Source organism: Corvus hawaiiensis, chromosome 23 (assembly GCF_020740725.1).
Source record: "Corvus hawaiiensis isolate bCorHaw1 chromosome 23, bCorHaw1.pri.cur, whole genome shotgun sequence".
NCBI lineage: Eukaryota > Metazoa > Chordata > Aves > Passeriformes > Corvidae > Corvus > Corvus hawaiiensis.
The window spans coordinates 1,020,902-1,029,407 of NC_063235.1; the positions used below are offsets into that span (position 1 = coordinate 1,020,902).

Here is an 8,506-nt window from a genome sequence, read left to right on the forward strand (position 1 = left end):
GCACACCTAGGAGCGCCCCAGCTGGACCCGCACATCCCCGAGCCCCTGAAAAGCGTCTCTATGCCTTTGTTGGCAGCTGTGAAAGCGGCTTTTTTCCTCCTTAACATCTGTGCCTCGCCGGGCTCCGGCGGCTGCGGGAGGGAAAATTCATCCTTTGTTGCTCCTCCGCCGTTTCTTTGCCGGGGTTGGGATGGAAGAAAATCAGCTCGTTTTTCTTCAAATCAGCTCGTTTTTCTTCCTGCCCTTCCTGTTTACGGCCACGCTGGGGGTTCTTGGGCGCTGCTCGGACTCGGTAATTACAGCTCAGCCCCGGCAGGGAGGGGACAGGGCTGTGGACAGGGGACAGGGGCTGTGGGGAGGGGACAGGGCTGTGGACAGGGGACAGGGGCTGTGAGGAGGGGACAGGGGCTGTGGGGAGGGGACAGGGGCTGTGAGGAGGGGACAGGGCTGTGGGGAGGGGACAGGGGCTGTGGGGAGGGGACAGGGCTGTGGGGAGGGGACAGGGGCTGTGAGGAGGGGACAGGGGCTATGAGGAGGGGACAGGGGCTGTGGACAGGGGACAGGGGCTGTGGGGAGGGGACAGGGGCTGTGGACAGGGGACAGGGGCTGTGGGGAGGGGACAGGGCTGTGGGGAGGGGACAGGGGCTGTGGGGAGGGGACAGGGGCTGTGAGGAGGGGACAGGGGCTGTGGACAGGGGACAGGGGCTGTGGGGAGGGGACAGGGGCTGTGGGAGGGGACAGGGGCTGTGGGGAGGGGACAGGGCTGTGAGGAGGGGACAGGGGCTGTGGGAGGGGACAGGGGCTATGAGGAGGGGACAGGGGCTGTGGGAGGGGACAGGGGCTGTGGACAGGGGACAGGGGCTGTGAGGAGGGGACAGGGGCTGTGGGGAGGGGACAGGGGCTGTGAGGAGGGGACAGGGGCTGTGGACAGGGGACAGGGGCTGTGGACAGGGGACAGGGGCTGTGGGGAGGGGACAGGGGCTGTGAGGAGGGGACAGGGGCTGTGGGGAGGGGACAGGGGCTGTGGACAGGGGACAGGGGCTATGAGGAGGGGACAGGGGCTGTGGGAGGGGACAGGGGCTGTGGGGAGGGGACAGGGCTGTGGGGAGGGGACAGGGGCTGTGGGGAGGGGACAGGGGCTGTGGACAGGGGACAGGGGCTGTGGGGAGGGGACAGGGCTGTGAGGAGGGGACAGGGGCTGTGGACAGGGGACAGGGGCTGTGGGGAGGGGACAGGGGCTGTGAGGAGGGGACAGGGGCTGTGAGGAGGGGACAGGGGCTGTGGGGAGGGGACAGGGGCTGTGGACAGGGGACAGGGGCTGTGAGGAGGGGACAGGGGCTGTGGACAGGGGACAGGGCTGTGGGGAGGGGACAGGGGCTGTGGGGAGGGGACAGGGGCTGTGAGGAGGGGACAGGGCTGTGAGGAGGGGACAGGGCTGTGAGGAGGGGACAGGGGCTGTGGGAGGGGACAGGGGCTGTGGACAGGGGACAGGGGCTGTGAGGAGGGGACAGGGGCTGTGGACAGGGGACAGGGGCTGTGGGGAGGGGACAGGGCTGTGGGGAGGGGACAGGGGCTGTGGGGAGGGGACAGGGGCTGTGGACAGGGGACAGGGGCTGTGAGGAGGGGACAGGGGCTGTGGACAGGGGACAGGGCTGTGGGGAGGGGACAGGGGCTGTGAGGAGGGGACAGGGGCTGTGAGGAGGGGACAGGGGCTGTGGACAGGGGACAGGGGCTGTGGGGAGGGGACAGGGCTGTGGGGAGGGGACAGGGGCTGTGGACAGGGGACAGGGGCTGTGGACAGGGGACAGGGGCTGTGAGGAGGGGACAGGGGCTGTGAGGAGGGGACAGGGGCTGTGGACAGGGGACAGGGGCTGTGGGGAGGGGACAGGGCTGTGGGGAGGGGACAGGGGCTGTGGACAGGGGACAGGGGCTGTGGGGAGGGGACAGGGGCTGTGGGGAGGGATCGGTTCAGAGTGAGACCCCCAGACCCTCCTGTGCGTGTCATTACAATGCCCACACTCACCGGATTTTTAAATTTGGGGTGCCCTGATGGTTTTTTGGGATGCCGCAGCCGTGTCGCGGCTCAGATGGGAGCAGGGTGGGGACATCACACGGCACAGGTGGCACCTGGGACACCTTTTGCCCCGCGTTTATTTTACAGAATTCCCCCTGCTGCTCTCAAAAGACGATTCCGGCTGTAAAACCAACCCAGCGGTTATAAACCCCAAAGTTGTCTCCCACAATTAAAGGTTTTAAAGGGAAACCACTTCAGGGAGCCTATTCCAGCCTCCAGCTTGGTGCCCTCCTGCCCTTCCCGGGACACAGGAGGCGGAGCACGGGCACAGCGAGGCCGAAGGCTGCGGCTCCACTGCTGCTGCAGGAATTCCTGGCGTGCCCGGGCTGGGCAGCGGGAGGATGTTCGGGAAGAGGCAGATCCGGGGGTGTGGGCTGGAGAACGGGTTCGCTCCTCCCTCCCGGCTGGGTGTCCATGGGGTGCTGGAGCGCTGTGGCCATGGAATGACCCCACCTGCAGAGCTGCCCCAGCCCTGGAGCCCCCAAAATCAAGGACGTGGAGCTGCTGGAGAGAGTCCAGAGGAATCCACGGAGCTGCTGCAGGGCTGGAGCCCCTCTGGAGCTGGGCTGGGAGAGCTGGGGGTGCTCAGCTGGAGAGGAGAAGGCTCCAGGGAGAGCTGCGAGCCCCTGGCAGGGCCTAAAGGGGCTCCAGGAGAGCTGCAGAGGGACTGGGGACAAAGGATTCAGGGCCAGGAGCCAGGGAATGGCTTCCCAGTGCCAGAGGGCAGGGCTGGGTGGGATCTTGGGCAGGAATTGTTCCCTGGCAGGGTGGGCAGGGGCTGGCATGGAATTGCCAGAGCAGCTGGGCTGCCCCTGGATCCCTGGCAGTGCCCAAGGCCAGGCTGGACATTGGGGCTGGGAGCAGCCTGGCACAGTGGGAGGTGTCCCTGCCCATGGCAGGGGTGGAATGGGATGAACTTTAAGGCCTCTTCCCACCCAAACCATTCCATGATAAAAAATAGGGAAATCTGGGCAATTCAGAGCGCTAAGGAGGGAGTTTTTGCCAGGAAAAAGAGCAAAATTTAAAAAAATTTAGAAAAACCCCACCCCAGCCTTTTAATCACGTGAGGGGCGCAGGGAAGGGAAGTGCCCGGAAGCAGAACAGCACCCGCTGAAACTTTCCTTTGACTTTTATAATTACAGAATAGAAAAGAAATCCTCGGTTCACGTTACAAAGACGGGCTCATAGAAAACCAAGCCAACGGAACAGAAACACCCAAGGTCCTGGAGCGCCGTGCCCGGCTCCTGTGGAGCCCGCGGAGGGAGGCTCTTCCCGAGAGTTTTAATGCCAGGGAGCTCTTCCTGCTGGGTTTGGGAAAGGTTGGGGAAAGGGGAGTGGCTGCCTGTCCATCCCATCCCATCCCATCCCATCCCATCCCATCCCATCCCATCCCATCGGAGCATCCTTGGTCCTGGAGAGGAAAATAAACCCCAAAGATGCTGCTGGCCCTGGGGCTTGGGGATGAGGATATGTTCTGGGGGACGAGGGGGATGCACTGCCTGGAGAAACAGGATTTTCCTTGGAAAAAAGAGGGGGGAAAGGTGGAAAAATTATTGCCTGTAGAGTTCACAGCTTGGCTGCAGGTGTTGGGGGGCTGTGGGGGGCTCAGCCCATCCCAGCTCCGGGCGGTGGTTCTTCCACAGCTCCTCATTGGGAAGGGCCAAAAATCCTTTCCAGGGTAAAAAGTTCCCCCGGGACTGGAGGAGACACAGCTGGGAGGTGAAATCCGTGGGAAATCGCAGCTCCCAGGGGCGCAGGGTGGGCTTCGGGCCAGATCCAGGGATCCCGGGGGAGCCGCATCCCGCAGAAAGGAGACCGAGGAGGTTGCGGCGAGCTGGGACGCTGCAGGGAACTCCTTTTTCTCCTTCCAGTTTCTTCCAAGGCTTTTCCTTCCCAGCTGATCTTCCTTCTGCAAAGAACCCCTGCCCAGCCCACCCCACACATCCCCTGCACCCCCCAAAAAATCCTTCCCCTCGTGCCGATGTCCCTGTGCCGCTGGAGCTGATTTGGCACCGAGCCCCCCATGGATGAAGGGACCAGGGGAGGCTCCCCCCAGCCCTGGGCGAGGTTTTGGGGGGCTCTGGAGGGTTCCCAGCGATGCTGAAGGCACGGTGTCGGCCTTGGGGGGGCCCGGCTCAGCCAGAGTCTACTCAGGCACTTTAAATTAAATAAAAACCCGAAGAGATGATTAAAAAAAAAAAATCCCAAAGCAACCGCAAACATTCATCAGATCCGTTCAAACAGCCAGGAAGCAGCGTCGCTATTCCCAGGTCGGAGCAAGGCCCCCAAAATGTGGAGGGAGGGGGGGTACAGGGGGATTTCGGGGTCCTGTGGGTCCCCCAATGTCCCCAAATTTGGGGGTCGAGGCGATGCTGATGGACGGATCCAACTCCTCGGAGCATCCCAGACCGAGCCCCTTCAACGCTGCTTCATCCAAGCGTGGGGGGCTGGAAAATTCCTGCTGGGAGCCAAATCCCCGTTTTTTTGGAGGCAGTCTGAGCCCCAGATCCAGAGTTCCGGGGAATCGTCCCAGCCCCGCGGGGAGCGGCGCTGCTCTCCGTGCCCGGCTGTCCCAGTCCCAGTCCCAGTCCCTGTCCCAGTCCCAGCCGGCTCCAAACCAGTCCCGCTCCCCTCCTGGCAGGGCCCCGCTGCTCCGAGGACAATCCAGGCTGGGAGACACAGAAGGAGACGGCGTCCTGCGAGCGCTGCCGCCTCCCCCCGCGCGTCCCCGCGTCCAGCCCCGCATCCGGCGTGGCTCGGGCTCCCTGGGGGTGGCTGCGCAGCTCCCGGCGCCGGTTTTGGGACGTTCCGGGCTGCAGGAGGCAGGAGGGGACGGGGGGCTCGCCGTGGTGCTCCCCCCGCGCCGGGGGGGTGGCTCCGGGGGGGTCCTGGCGCCGCTGGAACCCGGTTATCCGGAGCTGGAAAAAGACGGGAGAGGAGCGGGTGGGACCGAGCCCAGCACCGTTCCCACGGGGGGACGAGGAGTCACGGCCGGGGGGTGCGGGGGGGGACAGGGACCTGCCGGGGGTGCAGGGGGGGGACAGGGACCTGCCGGGGGGGGGGGTTCAGGGGGGACAGGGACCTGCCGGGGGCTCAGGGGGGGACAGGGACCTGTCGGGGGCTCAGGGGGGGACAGGGACCTGCCGGGGGGCTCAGGGGGGGGACAGGGACCTGTCGGGGGCTCAGGGGGGGACAGGGACCTGCCGGGGGTGCAGGGGGGGACAGGGACCTGCCGGGGGGCTCAGGGGGGGACAGGGACCTGCCGGGGGGGGGTTCAGGGGGGACAGGGACCTGCCGGGGGCTCAGGGGGGGGACAGGGGGGGACAGGGACCTGTCGGGGGCTCAGGGGGGGACAGGGACCTGCCGGGGGGGACAGGGACCTGCCGGGGGGTTCAGGGGGGGACAGGGACCTGCCGGGGGCTCAGGGGGGGACAGGGACCTGCCGGGGACTCAGGGGGGGCACAGGGACCTGCCGGGGGCTCAGGGGGGGACAGGGACCTGCCGGGGGTGCAGGGGGGGACAGGGACCTGCCGGGGGTGCAGGGGGGGACAGGGACCTGCCGGGGGGGGGTTCAGGGGGGACAGGGACCTGTCGGGGGCTCAGGGGAGGACAGGGACCTGCCGGGGGGTGCAGGGGGGGACAGGGACCTGCCAGGGGGTGCAGGGGGGGACAGGGACCTGTCGGGGGGGGGGTTCAGGGGGGGACAGGGACCTGCCGGGGGCTCAGGGGGGGACAGGGGGGGACAAGGACCTGCCGGGGGGTGCAGGGGGGGGACAGGGACCTGCCGGGGGCTCAGGGGGGGGACAGGGACCTGCCGGGGGGGACAGGGACCTGCCGGGGGTTCAGGGGGGGACAGGGACCTGCCGGGGGCTCAGGGGGGCACAGGGACCTGCCGGGGGCTCAGGGGGGGACAGGGACCTGCCGGGGGGGACAGGGGGGGGACAGGGACCTGCCGGGGGTGCAGGGGGGGACAGGGACCTGCCGGGGGCTCAGGGGGGGACAGGGACCTGCCGGGGGGTTCAGGGGGGGACAGGGGCCTGCCGGGGGCTCAGGGGGGGACAGGGACCTGCCGGGGGCTCAGGGGGGGACAGGGACCTGCCGGGGGGTTCAGGGGGGGGACAGGGGCCTGCCGGGGGCTCAGGGGGGGACAGGGACCTGCCGGGGGGGACAGGGGGGGACAGGGACCTGCCGGGGGCTCAGGGGGGGACAGGGACCTGCCGGGGGGGACAGGGGGGGACAGGGACCTGCCGGGGGGTGCGGGGGGGGACAGGGACCTGCCGGGGGGCTCAGGGGGGGGACAGGGACCTGCCGGGGGGGGACAGGGGGGGACAGGGGCCTGCCGGGGGTTCAGGGGGGGACAGGGACCTGCCGGGGGGGACAGGGGGGCACAGGGACCTGCCGGGGGTGCAGGGGGAGACAGGGACCTGCCGGGGGGTGCAGGGGGGGGACAGGGACCTGTCGGGGGCTCAGGGGGGACAGGGACCTGCCGGGGGTGCAGGGGGGGGACAGGGACCTGTCGGGGGGGGGGTTCAGGGGGGACAGGGACCTGCCGGGGGCTCAGGGAGGTGCAGGGGGAGACAGGGACCTGCCGGGGGGGACAGGGGGGACAGGGACCTGCCGGGGGCTCAGGGGGGGGACAGGGACCTGCCGGGGGTGCAGGGGGAGACAGGGACCTGCCGGGGGGGACAGGGGGGGCACAGGGACCTGCCGGGGGCTCAGGGGGGCACAGGGACCTGCCGGGGGGGACAGGGGGGACAGGGGCCTGCCGGGGGCTCAGGGAGGTGCAGGGACCTGCCGGGGGCTCAGGGGGGGGACAGGGACCTGCCGGGGGTGCAGGGGGGGGACAGGGGCCTGCCGGGGGCTCAGGGGGGGACAGGGGGGCACAGGGACCTGCCGGGGGGGACAGGGGGGGGACAGGGGCCTGCCGGGGGGGACAGGGGGGCACAGGGACCTGCCGGGGGCTCAGGGAGGTGCAGGGACCTGCCGGGGGGCTCAGGGGGGCACAGGGACCTGCCGGGGGCTCAGGGGGGGCACAGGGACCTGCCGGGGGGGACAGGGGGGGACAGGGGCCTGCCGGGGGGGACAGGGGGGGACAGGGACCTGCCGGGGGCTCAGGGGGGACAGGGACCTGCCGGGGGGCTCAGGGGGGGGACAGGGACCTGTCGGGGGCTCAGGGGGGGACAGGGACCTGCCGGGGGGTGCAGGGGGGGGACAGGGACCTGCCGGGGGGGACAGGGGGGGACAGGGACCTGCCGGGGGGGACAGGGGGGGACAGGGACCTGCCGGGGGTGCAGGGGGGGGACAGGGACCTGTCGGGGGCTCAGGGGGGGACAGGGACCTGCCGGGGGGGACAGGGGGGCACAGGGACCTGCCGGGGGGGACAGGGGGGGACAGGGACCTGCCGGGGGCTCAGGGGGGCACAGGGACCTGCCGGGGGCTCAGGGAGGTGCAGGGACCTGCCGGGGGGTTCAGGGGGGGACAGGGACCTGCCGGGGGCTCAGGGGGGCACAGGGACCTGCCGGGGGCTCAGGGAGGTGCAGGGACCTGCCGGGGGCTCAGGGGGGGACAGGGACCTGCCGGGGGGTTCAGGGGGGGACAGGGACCTGCCGGGGGTGCAGGGGGGCACAGGGACCTGCCGGGGGGGACAGGGGGGACAGGGACCTGCCGGGGGCTCAGGGGGGCACAGGGACCTGCCGGGGGGCTCAGGGGGGGGGGGACAGGGACCTGCCGGGGGGGACAGGGGGGACAGGGACCTGCCGGGGGGCTCAGGGGGGCACAGGGACCTGCCGGGGGTGCAGGGTGGCACAGGGACCTGCCGGGGGCTCAGGGGGGCACAGGGACCTGCCGGGGGCTCAGGGGGGGGACAGGGACCTGCCGGGGGGGACAGGGGGGCCACAGGGACCTGCCGGGGGCTCAGGGGGGGACAGGGACCTGCCGGGGGGGACAGGGGGGGCACAGGGACCTGTCGGGGGCTCAGGGGGGGACAGGGACCTGCCAGGGGTGCAGGGGGGGACAGGGACCTGCCGGGGGCTCAGGGGGGGCACAGGGACCTGCCAGGGGTGCAGGGGGGGACAGGGACCTGTCGGGGGCTCAGGGGGGGCACAGGGACCTGCCGGGGGGGACAGGGGGGACAGGGGCCTGCCGGGGGCTCAGGGGGGGCACAGGGACCTGCCGGGGGGGACAGGGGGGACAGGGGCCTGCCGGGGGCTCAGGGGGGGCACAGGGACCTGCCGGGGGGGACAGGGGGGGACAGGGGCCTGCCGGGGGCTCAGGGGGGGCACAGGGACCTGCCGGGGGGGGACGGGGGGGGACAGGGGCCTGCCGGGGGCTCAGGGGGGCACAGGGACCTGCCGGGGGGCTCAGGGGGGGGACAGGGACCTGCCGGGGGGGACAGGGGGGGACAGGGACCTGCCGGGGGGCTCAGGGGGGCAC

The 8,506-nt window shown here is 70.4% G+C and overlaps 1 long non-coding RNA gene across 1 annotated transcript; it reads left to right on the forward strand.

Annotated features, from left to right (window-relative positions):
* On the forward strand, positions 1–3,499 carry LOC125337540. The gene is made up of 3 exons (XR_007208078.1): positions 1–292; positions 2,162–2,249; positions 3,217–3,499. It is a non-coding gene; the product is annotated as an uncharacterized LOC125337540 (long non-coding RNA).
* Positions 3,500–8,506: the final 5,007 nt, after the last annotated feature.